Source organism: Hordeum vulgare, chromosome 5H (assembly GCF_904849725.1).
Source record: "Hordeum vulgare subsp. vulgare chromosome 5H, MorexV3_pseudomolecules_assembly, whole genome shotgun sequence".
NCBI lineage: Eukaryota > Viridiplantae > Streptophyta > Magnoliopsida > Poales > Poaceae > Hordeum > Hordeum vulgare.
The window spans coordinates 406,200,579-406,212,771 of NC_058522.1; positions in this window are offsets into that span (position 1 = coordinate 406,200,579).

The window sequence follows — 12,193 nt, forward strand, 5'->3', positions numbered from 1 at the left end:
CAGGGGCCCATGAGCCCAGGAGGCGCGCCCCTCCTAGGGCGGGCCTGGCAGGCTCGTGGGGCCCACGTGGCTCCATAGCCTCCAACTCCAACTCTACATAGTCTCTTTCATCCCAGAAAAAAAAATCAAGGGAGAGCTTTCGGGAAGCAACACCACCGCCACGAGGCGGAACTTGAGCAGAACCAATCTAGAGCTCCGGCAGGGCCGTCCTGCTGGGGAAACTCCCCTCACGAAGGGGGAAATCGTCGCCATCGTCATCACCAACACTCCTCTCATTGGAGGGGACTCATCTCAATCAACATATTTATCAGCACCATCTCATCTCCAAACCCTAGTTCATCTCTTGTACCCAATCTCCGTCTCGCGACTCCGATTGGTACTTGTAAGGTTGCTAGTAGTGTTAATTACTCCTTGTAGTTGATGCTACTTGGTTTACTCGGTGGAAGATCTTATGTTCAGATCCTTAATTCTATTCAATACCTCTTTGGTCATGAACATAATTATGCTTTGTGAGTAGTTACGTTTGTTCCTGAGGACATGGGATAAATCTTGCTACAAGTAGTTATGTGAATTTGGTATTCGTTCCATATTTTGATGCGTTGTATGTTGTCTTTCCTCTAGTGGTGTTATGTGAACGTCGATTACATAACACTTCACCATTATTTGGGCCTAGAGGAAGGCATTGGGAAGTAATAAGTATATGATGGGTTGCTACCGTGACAGAAGCTTAAACCCTAGTTTATGCGTTCCTTCGCAAGGGGCTGATTTGGATCCACTAGTTTAATGCTATGGTTAGACTTTGTCTTAATTCTTCTTTCGTAGTTGGTGATGCTTGCGAGAGGGGATAATCATAAATGGGATGTTTGTCCAAGTTAGGACAACACCCAAGCACCGGTCCACCCACATATCAAAATATCAAAGTAGCGAACGCGAATCATATGAACATGATGAAAACTAGCTTGACAGAAATTCCCATGTGTCCTCGGGAGCACTTTACCTTATATAAGAGTTCGTCCAGGCTGTTCCCTTGCTACAAAAGGGATTGGACCATCTTGCTGCACCTTTGTTACTATCGTTACTTGCTACCCGTTACGAATTATCTTATCACACAACTATCTGTTACCGATAATTTCAGTGCCTGCAGAGAATACCTTGCTGAAAACCACTTGTCATTTCCTTCTGCTCCTTGTTGGGTTCGACACTCTTACTTATCGAAAGGACTATGATAGACCCCCTACACTTGTGGGTCATCAGTGCACGGGTTGGCTAGCAAAGGCTTTTCAGAGCAGACAAATAATGTTGACTTGGATGCAAAACAATATAAAGTTTAACATAAAGAATTGGCATAAAAACATCAAGTTGTCTTCCTTGTCAGCATAACACTTCAAGCATAAGAACATAAAGGTTTTGGCTAAGTTGCTTCTATAAACAAACTCATGCTTGTTGTTATGACCAAAGCTATGTTTCCCAAGATTGAATAAAGTTTTCAAAGCCATACCTGATATGTAAGATCAATACTCCCATAAGAATCAACATATAAGATTGATTGCATGAAGAGAATACCAAGTGCAGCAAAGAAACCAATATACTTCTCATTAATATTCTATCATAGGCACTGCATGCTCATGGATACAAGACTCTACACAAAGGAGTGATAGACCTCAATGCAAACACCTATTTTATAAGATAACTTCCCTAGACATGATACGACACTAAACTTGACCATAGAAGGTAACGGATAAAAATAAAATATCGATCACTCCCCAAAGCTTGGAACAAGCTAAGGTAATGCCATTACCCATGAAGATTTCACTTTTCACCCTTGTTCTTGTTCCTCTGGTAATCCTTAGAGAAATGCTTCCATGGCAGAGGTCCTCCCTCCACACAGGATTCTTCAGTCTCCAAGATCCTACTTTCGGCGGATAAGCCTATGCGCAAAAACTTAAGTTCATACTCACAGTTCTGGTTTTGAAGGTCATAGATGTGCCCTTGAAGCTCGAACACTTTGGTTTCTAGTGCAGATATGATTGATCACACTTCCTTCATCTCGTCCTCATGTTCCCTCTTCGGCTCACCGATGATATCATAGTTGGCCTCGACACCACGCTCGATCATCAACTTGTACTTGAAGACTTCTAGCTTCACTTCTTCCAGCCTGGCCCTGGTCTGCCCTCCTTGACTGGTCCCTTCAAATCTTCTTTGTGGAGGACACCGTGTCTCTTTACCTCTGCAAGGTAAGGGTTGATGACATTGATGAGGAACTAGTCCTTGGGAGATTTTGGGAAAGCCATGGCACCTAAGTTTGTTGAAAGTTCTCCTCGCACAAACAAATCAAAAAGAAAACGCACGGAATCGCAAGGTACAAAGCCGGGACGATCCGGGAAAATATATAGCAAAAAATTCTGCACCAAAAGGAAGGTAACAAGCCAAAGTAGAGTCGGATACGGACTCCAGGTGGTCCAGGCGGCCTGCTGGCGTGGCCAGGGGCTAGCCCGCGCCGGCAGGTCGCCTGGGTGACCCGGAGCTCCTCTCCGGTTCCGCTTCGGCTCGGAATTTTCCTAATTTTGCAAAAACACATATTACCAAACTTTTATTGATGTTCGCAAAGTTTCCTTGCCGTATTTCATACCTTTTGTTATTCTGCTTCTGCTCGTGTCTGATACAGTGTTGCAATGTGTTCTTCGTGAGTGGCTACCTATATCACATCCACCTCTACATTGATGGGGTCTCCGGACATGTAATGCTTAAGTCTTTGCCCATTCACAACATGTGGTTTGGTGCCTTCAAAATTATTAATCTTGATTGCACCGGAGCGGTAGACTTCTTAGATATGGTACGGTCCTTCCCACTTGGAAAGTAATTTACCTCGATATAACCTAAAACGAGATATATACAACAAAACTTTGTCACCAACATTAAATTCACGTTTCAAAATTCTTTTGTCATGCCACTTCTTTACCTTTTATTTGAACATCTTTGCGCTCTCTTAAGCTTCACTTCTCCACTCATCTAGGGAAGTCAAGTTCATGAGACGCTTTTCACCAGCAAGCTTTGGATCAACATTAAGCTCTCTAACAGCCCAAAAATCTTAGTGCTCTAACTCTAGAGGTAGATGGCATGCCTTTCCATAAACCATCTTATACGGGGACATCCCTATGGGATTTTTTTAAGCAGTTCTATACGCTCACAAGGCATCTCCTAGCTTATTGGACCAGTCCTTTCAAGAACTATTCACTATCTTTTGCAAGATCAACTTGATCTCTCTATTTGTGAGCTCAACTTGCCCACTTGTTTGAGGGTGGTAAGGTGAAGCAATTCTATGATTAACATCATATTTGGCTAGAGCATTTCTAAAAGCACCGTGTGTAAAATGTGATCCTCCGTCGGTCATGAGGTACCTAGGTACACCAAACCTAGGGAAGATTACATCCTTGAGCATTTTCAAAGATGTCTTGTGATCAGCACTTCCAGTGAGGATTCCTTGAACCCACTTGGTCACATAATCAACAGCTACTAAGATGTGACGGTACTTGTGTGAAGGAGGGAAAGGACCCATAAAATCAAAACCCCAACAATCAAAAGGCTCAATGACTAGAGAATAATTCACATGCATCTCATTCCTCCTACTAATATTACGAACTCTCTCGCACTTATCACAAGATAAAACATAATTTCTAGCATCTTAAAAAAGAGTAGGCCAATAAAAACCTGATTGGAGAACCTTGTGTCCGGTCCTCTCTCCGGCATGATGTCCTCCATATGGACTGTTATGACATTGTCTCAAAATATCCTTCTGCTCGTGCTCCGGTATGCATCTCCTCACAATTCCATCCGCACCTTCTCTAAAAAGATGTGGGTCATCCCAAAAGTAATACCTCAAGTCATGGAAGAACTTCTTCCGCTGCTGGAATGTTAAACCTGGAGGCAAAAACTTTGCAACAATAAAGTTAGCATAATCTGCATATCATGGATCTAAATTAGATTTCACCTGCATTACACCTAATTGTTCATCAGGAAAACTATCGTTGACTGGAATGGGATCATGTGGTATGTCCTCCATCCTGGAAAGGTTGTCTGCTACAGGGTTGTCTGCTCCTTTCCTATCAACAATCTGCAAATCAAATTCTTGAAGAAGAAGGACCCATCTGATAAGCCTTGGTTTGGCATCCTTCTTTTCCATAAGATACTTAATAGCGGCATGATCAGTATGAATAATGACTTTAGAATCAACAATGTAAGGCCTAAACTTATCACAAGCAAACACTACCGCTAAAAATTCTTTCTAAGTAGTAGCGTAATTCTTTTGAGCAGTATCAAGGGTTTTGCTAGCATAATGGATAACATTCAATTTCTTCTCAACCCTTTGTCCTATCACAGCTCCAACAGTAAAATGACTAGCATCACACATGATTTCAAAAGGCAAATTCCAATCAGGTGGTTGGACTATAGGGGCAGTTATTAAGGCTTTCTTAAGAAATTCGAAGGCTTCCTTACAATCTTCATCAAACACAAAAGGAATATCCTTCTGGAGAAGATTAGTGAGGGGTTTTGAAGTCTTAGAGAACTCTTTAATAAATCTTCTATAGAAACCAGTGATGACCCACAAGTATAGGGGATCAATCATAGTCCTTTCGATAAGTAAGAGTGTCGAACCCAACGAGGAGCAGAAGGCTCTGATAACCGGATTTCAGCAAGGTAATAACTGCAAGCACTGAAAGTAGCGGTAGCAAGTGATTGTGTAGCGAGGTGAAACATAGCAAGCAAAGAGTAACAAGTAACAAGTAGTAGCAACGGTGCAGCAAGTGGCCCAATCCCTTTTGCAGCAAGGGACAAGCCTGAACAAAGTCTTATAGGAGGAAAAATGCTCCCGAGGACACACAGGAATTTCTGTCATGCTAGTTTCATCATGTTCATATGATTCGCGTTCGTTACTTGATAGTTTGATATGTGGGTGGACCGGCACTTGGGTACTGCCCTTACTTGGACAAGCATCCCACTCATGATTAACCTCTCTCGCAAGCATCCGCAACTACAAAAGAAGAATTAAGACAAAGTCTAACCATAGCATTAATCTAGTGGATCCAAATCAGCCCCTCACGAAGCAACGCATAGACTGGGGTTTAAGCTTCTGTCACTCCAGCAACCCATCATCTATTTACTACTTCCCAATGCCTTCCTCTAGGCCCAAATATGGTGAAGTGTTATGTAGTCGATGTTCACATAACACCACTAGAGGAAAAGACAACATACATCATATCAAAATACCGAACGAATATCAAATTCACATGACTATTATTAACATGACTTATCCCATGTCCTCAGGAACAAAAGTAACTACTCACAAAACATAATCATAATCATGATCAGAGGTGTAATGAATAGCATCAAGGATCTGAACATAAACTCTTCCACCAAGTAATCCAACTAGCATCAACTACAAAGAGTAATCAACACTACTAGCAACCTTACAAGTACCAATCGAAGTTGCGAGACGAAGATTGGTTACAAGAGATGAACTAGGGATTGGAGAAGAGATGGTGCTGATGAATATGTTGATGAAGATGCCTCCCCTCCGACGAGAGGAGTGTTGGTAATGACGATAGCGACGATGTCACCCTCCGGGAGGGAAGTTTCCTCGGCAGGATCGTCCTGCCGGAGCTCTAGATTGGATCTGCTCAAGTTCCGCCTCGTGGCGGCGGCGAAACCATGAAAAAGCTCCCTTCTGATTTTTTCTGGATCAGGACGCTTCATATAGCAAAAGAGGGGGGCTAGTGGGCCGTCAGGGAGGCCACAAGCCCCCACTCCGCCACTAGGGGGTGGCGTTGTCAGGGCTTTTGGCGCCCTGGCAGCTCCCCTCCGGTAGTTCTTTTGCCCATTATTTTTTATATAATTTCAAAAAAAATCCATGTAACTTTTCAGGGCATTTGGAGATGTGCAGAATAGTGGACTAGGATTTGCTCCTTTTCCAGTACAGAATTCCAGCTGCCTGAATTCTCCCTCTTCAAATAAACCTTGCAAAATAAGAGAGAAAAGGCATAAATATGGTACCACAAGTAATATAACAGCCGAAAAAGCAATAAATACCAACATGAAAGCATGATGCAAAATGGACGTATCAACTCCCCCAAGCTTAGACCTCGCTTGTCCTCAATCGAAAACCAAGTTCCATAAACATGTCCACATGTTGAGGGACGAAGGTGTCGATAAAGCATAATACGGACATGAGGGCATCATGATCACACATAGAACAGCAATACATCACAAAGATTCTTATGGGAAAGTAACAATATCTTCACAAAGCAAAGCATGAAGCAAAAACCTTACCAAGAAGTAACCAACAATAAACCATAGTCATTTAAGCAATTGCAATTTATCACAACATCAGAAAGAGTCAAATAAGAGCTTGTAAGGCAAACTCACATACTCAATCATCTCTTTTGTTTTCCACAATTGTTACAACTCACGTGGTACTCATGGTGTCAAGGTTTCAGCTGGACACAGAGGAAGATAGGGGCTTATAGTTTTGCCTCCCAACCGTTTACCTCAGGGGTAAAGTGAACAACAATAAAGCATAAGTACTCAACTCCAAGTTGATATATGAATATAGATCTTTCCCAAACATGTGACGGTAGCCAAGAAAAAGGCAAAAGGGGAATTGGTGAAGATCACCATGACTCTTACAAGGGTAAAAAGTAAAGATACAAGATAGGCCCTTCGCAGAGGGAAGCAGAGGCTGTCATGCGCTTTTGAGGTTTGAATGTGTGTCCTCTTAGTGCGAAGGAACGTCACTTTATATTGCCTCCTATGATAAGGAACTTTATTATGCAGTCTGTCGCTTTTATGTCTTCCTCATCACAGGTTCGTACAAAGTTTATTTTCCACACACTAATAGATCATACATATTAGAGAGCAATTTTTATTGCTTGCACCAATGACAACTTAATTGAAGGATCTTATTCAATCCATAGGTAGGTATGGTGGACTCTCATGGCAAAACTGGGTTGGAGGTTTATGGATGCACAAGTAGTATCTCTACTTGGTGCGGGAGTTTTGGCTAATATGAGGTAGAAGCAATCGTCACATGCTAAGGGATCTCTAATCATATAACATTGTTTGGAACCAAGCAAACACAATTCATTATGTTGTCTTCCTTGTCCAACATCTACTCCTAGGCATGTAATAGTTTGGTGAGTGCTCACAATTGTAAAAAGTGTCTAAGATGATATATTTATATGTGAACCTCTCTTTCCTTATTACTTCTTATTAATTGTAACAATGACTGAGGTCTATGTTGATTTATTCTCAACAAGTTTCAATCATCATACGTGTCATAAGTGAAGTTATCACTTTCCATAAGATCGTCTCATGATCTTTCATGCTATCGTTCTTTTCATACTTTTGATCATGGCACAAAGCAAAGCCCTTGACTAAGATACTCTTTATTATATAGCTCGTAAGCTCGAATACATCGGGGGAGAGACAAAAGCAAAAGACTCAAACTAAAAACTAAAGACTTATTCCTCTAAAATAAGAAATAAAAACTGAAAAGGAAAGAACTATAACAAAGGTAAAAGCAAAAGATATAAAGGTGATACGATACCAGGGAAACTCCCCCAAGCTTGGCAGAAGCCAAGGGATTGCCCATACCAATGCTTAGTTGTCTTCCTTTGGTGGTGATGGTGGTGTTGTTGTCGCCTTTGATTCCAAGAGAGCTATCAATCTTTGATTTATACCTTTGAGATCTGTGACATGGTTTTCCAGCAAACAACTTCACGAGAAAGAGAAATATTGCGAGCACGAGTTGTTTCGCAAAACCTCAAGAGTTCAATCAAGGATGGAGACGGCGCGTGGAGGAAGGGTTGGAGAAAATCTACTCCTTCAACGTCTTCAATGTTGAACAAAGGTTGAACTTCCTCCCTAGCTTGGGTTTTCTCCTTAGCTTGGTCCCTGGCTTCCGTGACTTCTACTCTTTTCATATCAGCATCTACTTCCTCATGAACTTGGTGAAGATCATTCTCCCCAACATATTCCTGAGACATCTTTGCTCTAAATCTGCGGCAGAAAACAAGCTCGAAACAAAAACAGAGGAAAACTACACGATACGGACATCAAAACCTTCAGGCGACTATATATTGATTTTTTTTGGGCCACAAGGAGTCCTCCGCAAGAAAACGGAGTCCGGGAGGCACACGAGGTGCCCACAAGCTTGCTCCGCCACCAGGGGGTAGGGGGCAGTGGCAGGGCTTGTGGCCGCCACGTTCGCTCTCCGAACTGCTTTTTATTTTTCTAATTTTCCAAAAAAATCCAAAAAGGAAGAAATTTCCTATTGGAAAAGTATCGGAGTCCAATTTCTTACTGAAACAGATACATATTCGTTTTCAAGGTCTAAAACGGGGTGATAAACATCCCTTATGTACTCCTCTGGAGTTATGACATTGATGATATTGGTCTCAACATTTATGGGAGTACCAGAGATGTAATGCTTGATTCTTTGCACATTTACCACTCTAGGAAAATTTCCTTCCGTGTTATTGATTTTGATGGCACCGGAGCGATATACTTCCTCGATAACATAGGGACCTTCCCATTTAGAGAGAAGATTGCCTGCAAAGAATCTCAAGCGAGAATTGTATAGCAAGATATAATCACCTACATTGAACTCTCGTTTCTCTATTCATTTGTCGTGTCATCTCTTAACCTTTTCCTTGAACAACTTGGCATTCTCATATGGGCCCTCCATTCATCTAATGAGTTGATATCAAACAACCGCTTCTCACCGGCAAGTTTGAAATCGAAGTTGAGCTCTTTGATTGCCCAATAAGCTTTGTGTTCCAGCTCAAGAGGTAAATGACAGGCCTTACCGTAAACCATTTTATACGGTGACATGCCCATGGGATTCTTATAAGTAGTCCTATAAGCCCATAGTGCATCGTCAAGTTTGCTAGACCAGTTCTTTCGAGATCTATTGACGGTCTTTTGTAGGATCAACTTGATCTCCCTATTACTCAACTCCACTTGACCACTAGACTGAGGATGGTAAGGAGATGCAACTCTATGGTTGACATCATACTTAGCTAGCATATTGTGGAAAACACCATGAATGAAGTGTGAACCGCCATAAGTCATCAAGTATCTAGGGACTCCAAATTTTGGGAATATGACTTCTTTAAGCATCTTAATAGAGGTGTGGTGATCAGCACTTTTAGTGGGGATAGCTTCTACCCACTTAGTAACATAATCCGCAGCAACTAAGATGTGAGTGTACCCATTGGAACTCGGGAAGGGTCCCATATAATCAAAGCCCCAGACATCAAATGGTTCAATGAAAAGTGAATAGTTCATAGGCATTTCCTGACGCTTACTGATGTTCCCTATTCTTTGGAATTTGTCACAAGACAAGACAAACTTACGGGCATCCTTGAAGAGAGTGGGCCAATAGAAACCTGATTGCAATACCTTATGGGCAGTTCTATCTCCAGCGTGGTGTCCTCCATAGGCTTCGGAATGACACTTCTGCAAGATCTGTCCCTGTTCATGTTCAGGCACACAATGTCTAATAACACCATCTACTCCTTCCTTATAAAGGTGAGGATCACCCCAAAAGTAGTGTCTCAAATCAAAGAAGAATTTTTTCTTTTGCTGATAGGTGAAACTTGGTGGTATGTATTGGGCTATGATATAGTTTGCATAATTGGCATACCACGGTGCACTATTGAAGTGCGGATGACATTTAATTGCTCATCAGGAAAGCTATCATCAATAGGTAGTGGGTCATCAAGGACATTCTCTAGCCTAGACAAGTTATCTGCTACAGGGTTATCAGCACCCTTTCGGTCAACGACGTGCAAATCAAATTCCTGTAGCAGGAGAACCCATCTGATCAGCCTAGGCTTAGCATCCTTCTTCTCTACAAGGTACTTAATATCAGCATGATCAGAGTGAATAGTGACTTTGGAGTCAACTATATAAGATCTGAACTTTTCACATGCAAACACGACTGCTAAAAATTCCTTCTCCGTAGTGGCATAGTTTCTTTGGGCACCGTCTAGAGTTTTACTAGCGTAGTGAATGACATTCAACTTCTTGTCGACTCTTTGTCCTAGAACAGCACCAACAGCAAAATCACTAGCGTCGCACATGATTTCAAAGGGCAAGTTCCAGTCAGGTGGTTGAACAATAGGTGCGGTTATCAAAGCCTTTTGAAGGCTTCCTCACAATCCTCATCAAAAAACAAAAGGAACATCCTTCTGCAAGGGGTTGGTAAGAGGCTTAGAAATCTTACAGAAGTCTTTAATGAACCTTCTATGGAAACTACCATGACCTAGGAAACTTCGTATACCTCTGATATCTGTGGGGCAAGGCATTTTCTCAATTGCATCAACCTTAGCCTTATCAACTTCAATGCCTCGTTCAGAGATTTTGTGTCCTAAGACGATACCTTCATTAACCATAAAGTGGCACTTCTCCCAATTCAAGACGAGGTTGGTTTCTTCGCATCTCTGTAAGACTCGATCAAGATTGCTGAGGCAATCATCAAAGGAAGACCCATAAATGGAGAAGTCATCCATGAAAACCTCGACAATCTTTTCACAGAAGTCAGAGAATATAGCCATCATACATCTTTGAAAGGTGGCAGGTGCGTTACATAAGCCAAAAGGTATACGTCTATAGGAAAAGGTACCAAAAGGGCAGGTGAAAGTGGTTTTCTCTTGATCACATTATGCAACAGGTATTTGCGAGAAACCTGAATAACCGTCTAGAAAGCAGAAGTGTGTGTGCTTTGATAGCCTTTCTAGCATTTGGTCGATGAAGGGCAAATGATAATGATCTTTCCTAGTTGCCTTGTTCAGTTTTCAGAAGTCTGTCACCATTCTATAGCTGGTAATAATCCTTTGTGGGATTAGTTCATCCTTATCATTAGGAACGACGGTGATACCTCCCTTCTTAGGTACGCAATGTACTGATCACTATGAGCAACAGGATAAATGATTCCTGCTTCCAGAAGCTTTAATATTTGTTTTCTCACGACCTCTTTCATCTTAGGATTCAATCTCCTTTGATGATCAGCAACTGGTTTAAAGTCAGGATCAGTTTTAGTCTTGTGCTGACATAGAGTAGGACTAATACCCTTAAGATCATCAGGAGTATATCCAATAGCAGCGCGGTGCTTCCGCGGAGTTCTTAGTAACTTCTTCTCTTCGTGCTCTGAGAGGAGAGCACTAATGATGACAAGATATATCTCCTTCTCATCAAGATAGGCATACTTAAGAGTATCAGGCAACTGTTTAAGCTCGAAAATAGGATCACCCTTTGGTGGGGAAGGATCCCCAAGCAGTTCAACAGGCAGAGTATTCTTGAGAATAGGATATTGTTCTAAGACAATTTTATCTATCTCATCTCTCTCCTCCATATGCATATCATTTTCATGCTCAAGCATATATTGCTCTAAAGGATCCGTAGGAGGTACGACAATAGAGGAAAGAGCAATGATTTCATCCCTACCAGTCAACTCTCTTTCATGGGGTTGTCTTCCAAACTTGGAGAAGTTAAATTCATGAGACACACCCTCGAATCTTACTGTGATAGTCTGCTTAATGCAATCAATGTGAGCATTGACAATGTTGAGAAAGGGTCTACCAAATATGATGGAACAAAAGCTATCTTGTGCAGTTCCAAGGACGAGGAAATCAGTAGGATACTTCGTCTTACCACACAGGACTTCTACGTCTCTCACAATTCCCAGAGGGCAGATAGTGTTTCTATTAGCTAGCGTGATAGTGACATTAATGGGTTCTAACTCAGCAGGTGCAATCTCATCTTTGATTTCATCATATAGAGAACGGGGTATTGCACTAACACTAGCTCCCATATCACATAAACCATGGTAACAGTGATCTCCTATCTTGACAGAAACAACGGGCAGGTCAACTACAGGTCCGTGTTTGTCTTTTGCGTGAGGTTTAGCAATTCTAGCGGAGTCCTCACAGAATTTGATAACATGCCCGTCTACCTCTTCGGTTAAGAGATCTTTGATAATAGCAACACTAGGCTCAACTCTAATCTCTTCAGGGGGTGCAAGTGGTCTAATGTAACCCCTATGTATCACAGCTGGAGCTTTAGAATAATCCTTTATCCTAGCCGGGTATGGTGGTTTCTCAGTGTAAGCACAAGGAACAACAGGATCACTAAAAGC